The sequence below is a fragment of the Cicer arietinum genome, chromosome 3, assembly GCF_000331145.2.
Source record: "Cicer arietinum cultivar CDC Frontier isolate Library 1 chromosome 3, Cicar.CDCFrontier_v2.0, whole genome shotgun sequence".
Taxonomy (NCBI): Eukaryota; Viridiplantae; Streptophyta; class Magnoliopsida; order Fabales; family Fabaceae; genus Cicer; species Cicer arietinum.
The window spans coordinates 27,815,230-27,823,596 of record NC_021162.2 but is presented as its reverse complement, the minus strand read 5'-3'; the positions used below and the strand labels follow the sequence as shown (position 1 = coordinate 27,823,596).

General features: G+C 27.1%; 1 long non-coding RNA gene across 1 annotated transcript; it reads left to right on the top strand.

The window, feature by feature from the left end:
- Positions 1-2,065: 2,065 nt before the first annotated feature.
- Positions 2,066-3,264, top strand: LOC105853043 (uncharacterized). Its single transcript, XR_001144937.3, has 3 exons — positions 2,066-2,213; positions 2,300-2,400; positions 3,062-3,264. It is a non-coding gene; the product is annotated as an uncharacterized lncRNA (long non-coding RNA).
- The last annotated feature ends 5,103 nt before the right edge of the window (positions 3,265-8,367 follow it).

Genomic DNA, 8,367 nt, shown 5'->3' with positions numbered 1-8,367 from the left:
TATGCACCCCATTATATGAGTTATGGGTGGGCATATTACAGCACTTTTGTGAGAAAGCGCTGTAATATGCCCACCCATATATGAATTATGGTTGGGCATATTACAGCGCTTGTTTGAGAAAGCGCTGTAATATGCACACCCATAACTCATATAATGGGGTGCATATTACAACGCTTTTTGTGAAGAAGCGCTGTAAAATGTGCATAACAAGCGCGCGTTGTATTTACATGTTTTATAGCGCTTTTTCCACAGCGCTTATTTTTTTGAAAAAGCGCTGTAAATGGCTTAAAAAAAGCGCTGTAAAATGCGTTTTTTCGCGTAGTGACATCATACATGGGCATTGGTCTAATATTAATTTATAGGCTTTTAATTTATACCAGTAAATCCGATTTACACATTATCTTGGGGAATTCTTTAATTCAATGAAGTTTTATACCACCCTTCACGTAGGTTCAATGAAGTTTTATTTACTGGAGGTTTATATTTTATTTTTTTTACAATTCACTGTAGCTTTAATTAAATTAAGTTAATGAGCATTAACATATTTGAACAATATATATAAAATGATTATAAAGTACTATCATGAAAATAGACAGTATAAAATTGCTATCCATTTTAATTCTAAATAAAATTTAATTATTATATTTATCTTTATAATATATTAAGAGAGCCTCACAAATCATTCTATTGTTATCTCATTGTCAATTTTGTTATATAAACTCTATTTTTACAAAGTTATTTATATACTTATGTTTCACTTTAGTTTTAATTGTAGACAAGCTTTATTTGTAAACTCTATGATCAATATCAATAATATCACATCTATTTAGCAATACTACAAAATTTTTGTCATACTGCAACACATAAAAACTGTTGATTCACGTTAAAACACCAATGCCATAATCTACGAGAACGATTTTCTTTTCATAGGGAACCGAAGCATTACATTTACCTTACACAACGATTTTCTTTTTAAACAACAATACTTTGTAAAAACTGTATTTGTAGCTACCTCTTAAAGAATGGTTTATCAAATTTACAATGCAAACGATTTTACATTGTTGCGAAGTTAAAACCTTCCTGGTAAGTTTTTTTTAATTAAGGTGCTACAACGCTTTATAACAGTTGCAAAAAATAAAATATTTAATAAAAATATTATAAATTATTGTATTTCAAAAAATTAATTTTAGTAAAACATTATAATTGTAATACTATATTGTAATAACCATATGCAATTACATCAATAAAAAAATGGTTGATTGGTTGTGAATTCCTAAAATGTTCCAAAGAGTGTTAATTTCGACAATTTATGTAGATAACTATTTAAAAATAATGAAAATAACGTACGAAAATTTGAAGAGTAGATAAACTACAAGTAAAAAAGGTTTATTTTTGTTGATGTAAGTTTATTATGATTTGTACATTGGTATTTATAGAGTACAAGTAAGATTTTAAAGTGTAGTTCCTACATTCTATTATTTTGACCGATTATAATTAAGTTCTCATTTAAAATTAATCGACTAAATCAAGTAAGTTTTCCTCGAACTTGTGATTATCTATGAATATGCATTCCCTTATTTCTATATAGAAGCAGTTTTTTTTTTCTCTCACTAATGTTGGGCTCATATGAAAATAGGCCCGGTGCGCTAAGGTTGTAGTTCAAATTAACATGGTTAATTTAAATATAATATCTAACGGTCCTATAAAGTCGATTTATTTGCAATAAAATAGATAAGTGTCCTCAATAGCGGTCAAGAAAGATTTTATCATATCAAATTCAAATAATCTATATTATAATCAATTTTAACTCCGTTGTATTTCGTATTTGGCTTAAGAGACATTTAATAAAAAATTTAATATAGAAATGTTTTTTTTAGTTGAATATATATTCTAATAGCTATTTAATTGAAACATATAGTTGGTTTTTAACCTCATTCTAATATGAAAGGATATATAAGAAATAAAAAATTAAAAATATACTCTAAGGTCAAGTGATCAATTACACGACTTAAAGGGACAAACATGATACTTCGTTGTACAAAAAACTATTCAATTGAAATAAGTATAGCATGAGGTTTTTTACGGTATAAAGTGATCAAACAATTTTGTATTTGTTGCATGCAAAGGTAGAATAAAAATTGCTAAAACTTTCAAGGTTTTTTATACTATGATCCTTTTTGTGTTTCTATTTCTTGTTGTAGTCGATGTTGATGGTAAGTTCATTTTCATATTTTCATGTTCTACAAAATTTTTAATATTTTTTCAATAATATTTTTTATTCTTATTTTATATATTACAGCTATAAGATGTATGTCAGACATCGATTGTCTAAATTTCAATTGTCCACTTCATCGCTATGGATTTTGCTCAGAGGGTAATTGTCGCTGCTCAAATTAATAGGTAAGTTAAAAAAAAAACATTTTTCTATTATGTTACAACCTTTAATTATTTTTATTTACTCATCATAATTAATGTTGTTTCTCTTATATTTGATTTATCTATTATGTTTAAGGCTTCAACTTCCAATTTTTTAATAAATTTATAAGCGTATTAAATTTTATTATGAAATTAGCTGTGTTCGCTTGTTAATTATATATGTGTGTGTCTTTAAGGTGTTTAAGGATATTTATATATATATATATATATATATATATATATATATATATATATATATATATGGACTTGGTGTTTAATATACCATCTAAGAAATTTAAAATTGATTTTAGATTTTATGAGAGGAGAATAATTTATTGAGTTTACACTTTAAACTGTTATCTTGAGAATGTCATCGTACAACTAGTGTTAGTAAGAGTGCACGCTAAATAAATACAATCTAGAGGAGTGTTGCACTTTGCCATAAAGCATAACCTCTCAAGCCATGTTTTTCAAAGTTATTTTTGGCCTCACATGAATTTCTAGTGCATGTTTTAACATTGAAAGTTCATCCATCTATATAAGATTCATGAAAGTGTGTTAATATATGTATGACTTTATTCATTTTACATGCTAAAGATAAACCCACATCTTTCTTACGTCTCCTCTATAATATATTTGTATGTAGGGTATATTCAACACGATCATGACAAACAATCAATGGAGTTTTTTTTTGTGGAACTGGAGTATTAGAGGCTTGTGCTTCACTTTATTTTAAGAGTTTTTTTTATCATCGTTGATTTTGTAGTATGGGTAGAGATCTTTGGACATCAATAGTATCTTTTGAATGAGTTTCTCTATTTAATAATTATTTGTGTTGTTTAAGATTTAGTGTTTTCACTTGTTTTATTTTTCAGTTTTCAAAGTTATATGAGTTATAAAATTATTGTTATTATTTGTAAGAAAATATCATGTTTTTGAAACGTAAAAATTTAGTGTGTGTTTACGTTTTAATTTTTATTAATATTTCCATCCTTAATTATAAATATTAAGAATACTATTTCCATCCTTAATTACAAGTTTTCATTTTCTTTTCTAGGAATATTAAGAAAAGTAAGTATTGAGTATAAGGTATCAATTTTTTTGTTGATGTTCCTAAAATACCCCTTTTATACATGAATATTTTCAATTTGACATTTTTGTGTTTCAACATAAATTAATAGTATTAATATGGGATGTGTTTGAAAATAAAATAAAATAAATATACCTTTTAATTAGAAACTTTACATTTAATAAAATAAAAATAAAATAAATACACCTATTACTTAGTATGTTGACAAATGCAAAATGTCTAAATAGAAACATACATTTATATTTCACCTAAAATTTGTAACATTTGTTCTTGGTGACACATTGAGTTGTCTTTAAAAAATTATGGGAATGTTACCAAGACCAATTAAAATTAGTCATCTAAACTCTATTAACTATATCAAACTTAAATTATAAAACAAAATGAATGGAATGTATGTGATTGATTTTCATTTGATTTGATTAACTTACCAACAATTTACTAGAAACAACCTAGAATTTTCCTTTATTAGTTAAAACACGCTCTTGATTTGTTTGGGTTGTTGCTAATTTAATTTGTATAATTTGTTATGATGTATGAGTATTATTATTTCTCGTACGCATTTTTAATAAAAGTTTTACTTATAAAAAAATAATTTATGATAATTTAAAGAAATTAATTAATATCATTTTATAATACTAATTGTGTTACGAACAATCAAACAAACACAATTTCATTTTCAACCTAGTTATTTTATATTTGAATTAGTATTAATACAAGATTCTTGTGATCGGCATTCAATATTTTATTATTTTATTACTTATAATAATTTAATACACTTGCTGAAATCCTCATCACCCTTTATAGATTCTTCTAGACTACATTTTGTCTCATATCAAATAGAAAAATATCTTCAACTATAATACCAGTTTAATAGTGATCCTATTCCTAACATGATGCCAAAACATCTAAGTCTTTTGTGTGCTTTTAAAAATAAACTAGTGGAGGCTATGACTAACGGAGTCTAGCATAAGTGGTTGATGTACAATATAGGTAAGTATTTTAAACTTTATAGTACTGCAAATTTGATTTTTACTTAATAAAAAAATAAATGTGGTCAGAGTGATAAATGATTCAATTCCTTAAGTATAAAATAATGAATTTGATTTTTAACTTATGTGTGTCTGAATTCACCGTTTAGGAGAGACAACTCTTAAATATATTGGATCTTTAAAGAAATTTGTTTCTACAATTATACAAATATAAGATACATAGATGAAAAAGAAGAAGGTAAAATAAAAGCTCTTCCATATGCATCCATTTAGTACTAAAGCAAATCAAATCACATATGGCACATGAAGTAAAATGTTTATAACCAAAACACTTACCAAAATCACGTAGATTATGGCTCTAATTGGTAAAAATTAAGTTGTCACAAATAGGTTAGTGTATAGCAGATGAACTTATAACAAAAATAATTAAATTAATTAATTCAGTTGAGAGTGTTTGATTAAATTAATTATTGAACTAACCTATAAATATTAAATCATGCAAATATATTTTTAATTTAAATTTTTTCAAATAAGATAATAAAAATAGGAAGAAATAAATTATTACACGCTATAAAATCAAACACTATCTAAGTAATCACTCAAAAAATGTTACGAACTAAAAAAATAAATATTATAACTTACCAACAATTTACTAGAAACAACCTAGAATTTTCCTTAGTTAAAACAGGCACTAGATTTGTTTGAGTTGTTGCTAATTTAATTTGTATAATTTGGTATGATGTATGAGTTTTATTATTATTTCTTGTACTCATTTTTAATAAAATTTACTTCATTATATAAAAGTGATGTTTAATTACTTACAATTTGTTGTTCAAGGCGTGCATATCCCATACGTGATTTCTTGTATGGGTGTTTTGGGTTGCTTGCCTGTTCGCGATTTGCCTTACTAATATTCTATATATAAAAAAATAGCAATTGTGTAAAAATTTAAAATACGCTACGAATATGAATAATAAAACACAAATGCTAATAAATTAATCACTTACGACAAACGCCGGGTCAGAATGTTTGGAAACAAATGCACTCCATTCATCCTTTGATATATAATGTTGATATATCTTTGGAGGTTCAGCATTTGTGTTTCCTTCTCTATCTTTTAGATAGAAATTTGAGAGATGGGATCTAAATCCACGATGGATTTTCCCAGCAACTCTCAAAACATATGACTTTCGTTCCTCATCAAGAACAAAAGTGGTCTGCAATGAAAACAATTATAAGTAATGTATTTTACAAAAAAAAAATTATAAATGACAAAAGAGTAGATCAAAATATTTACTTGAATGTCATTCCAGATGATATCTTTGGCATCCTTCAACGCCTTATCTCTCTAGTTGTCTATTGTTATTGGGACATTTTGACGAACAACAGCCCCAATGTAGCTTACAAACATGGAGCTGTTGGGGTCAACTGGCTGACCACTACTGCTTTTGCAATCTCATCAACTCGGTCCGGCTCATATGTATCTGTATCGAAGTCAGTTGAAGCATATGTCGAACTATTCTCAAAATTAATGTTTCCTTTTTTTTTTCTCACCATGTCTTATCCAACATGTGTAGCTTTGATCAATTCCATTACATACTAGATGTCCTTCTAATTCATCTTCTCTAACACGTTTTCCAAAACAACATTTTAAACAAGGACAAACTACTCTATTTGGATCTTTTGCATTCTTCACTGCAAACTCAACAAACTCCTTCACTCCAATTTCATACTCTTTTGACAATCGATTGGCTGAAATCCATTTCCTATCCATATTATACCACCTATATAAATGCAGTAACAAAAATAATAAGCTTTCAAAACATATCAACAAGTTTCAAAAAGAAACCAATATCAACTAACAATTTCAAAACAGAACAGATCATGTGGTATGAGTTTTTGACAATTTTTGACAATTTCAAAACATAACAGATCATGTGTAAAAAATACCTTAGACAACGTAGATGGCCGCACAGTACGTAGAGGATATTAGGGTTCCCAACGTATATAATTATTTGAAAGATGTAGAGGATATGAGGGTTTCCAACGTATATAATTATTTTAAAGATGTATTTTACAGCGCTTGTGAAAAACGCGCTGTAATAGGTAGTTAAATTCAATGAAAGCGCATGTGTTTTACAGCGCTTGTGAAAAAAGCGCTGTAATAGGTAGTTAAATTCAATGAAAGCGCATGTGTTTTACAGCGCTTGTGAAAAAAGCGCTGTAATAGGTAGTTAAATTCAATGAAAGCGCATGTGTTTTACAGCGCTTGTGAAAAAAGCGCTGTAATAGGTAGTTAAATTCAATGAAAGCGCATGTGTTTTACAGCGCTTGTGAAAAAAGCGCTGTAATAGGTAGTTAAATTCAATGAAAGCGCATGTGTTTTACAGCGCTTGTGAAAAACGCGCTGTAATAGGTAGTTAAATTCAATGAAAGCGCATGTGTTTTACAGCGCTTGTGAAAAAAGCGCTGTAATAGGTAGTTAAATTCAATGAAAGCGCATGTATTTTACAGCGCTTGTGAAAAAAGCGCTGTAACTGATTCGCGAAAGCGCTTCCTTTTACAACGTTTTTTTGACAAGCGCTGTAAAAGCCTTATAACGTGATGCGCAAACGTTATATGACCTACTACAGCGCTTGTTTTACAGCGCTTTGCATCAAAAGCGCTGTAATAGGTTCCGTTATTTTTAAAATATAATTACAACAGCGCTTGTGTTTAACAAGCGCTGTAAAATGGACGCTGTTAAATGTCATTTTTGGCGTAGTGTGTCCAATTTTCGGTTATTAGAACGAGTTAAGAGCTAATATTGATTCTCATAGTTAATTCAAATCTTGGCTTCAATTTTTCTCACACTTATCAAAATAATAATATAGGTTAAATATAGTTTTTAATTATGTCTAGTGTCACTTAATTTTTGTTACATCAAATCGTTGGCTTAGAGAATACAAGTGCGTATAAATAAAACAGACCATTTTTGTAACAATTTTATCTTAAGTACTTATATTTTTTTTTATTTAGTTTTTTAACGTGTTTTTGAGTAACTACTTAGATAGTGTTTGATTTTATAGCGTGTAATATTTTTTCTCTTCTTATTTTTATAATGTTATTTGAAAATATTTAAATAAAAATATATATTTGCATCATTTAATATTTATAGGTTAGTTCTATAACTAATTTAACCCAACACACTCAATTTGATCAAATAATTTATCTATTTCTGCTATAAGTTCAACTGCTATACACTAATATATTTGTGACAACCTAATTTTTACCAATTCGAGCCATAATCTCCGTGATTTTGATTTGTTTAAGTACTAAATGGATGCATATGAAAGAGCTTTTATTTCACCTTCTTTTTCATCTATGTATCTTAAATTTGTATAATTGTAGAGATAAATTTCTTTAAAGATCCAACATATTTATAAGTTGTCTCTTCTAAACGGTGAACTCAGATACACACAAGTTAGAAATCAAATTCATTATCTTATATTTAAGGAATTTGAATCATTTATCACTCTGACTACATTAATTTTTTTTTTATTGAGTAGAAATCAAATTTGTGGTACTGTAAAGTTTAAAATACTTTCACATATCATACATCAACCACTTATGTTAGATGTAACACCTCAAATTTTTAATAATAATATAATAGTAATATTATAATAAATTATATTGTATGTGTATTTATTGTAGTGTGATAATTTCCTACGTGTTTTTTTTCTTTTACCCTAATAATTTATTTAAATTATTAATATTAAATATAATTATTTAAATTGATTTTGGGCATATAAAAAAATAAATAAATAAGAAATAAACTTGTGTATTAGTACACTAATCTTTTAACATCAGCATTCAAAGGGCGAATAAATAATA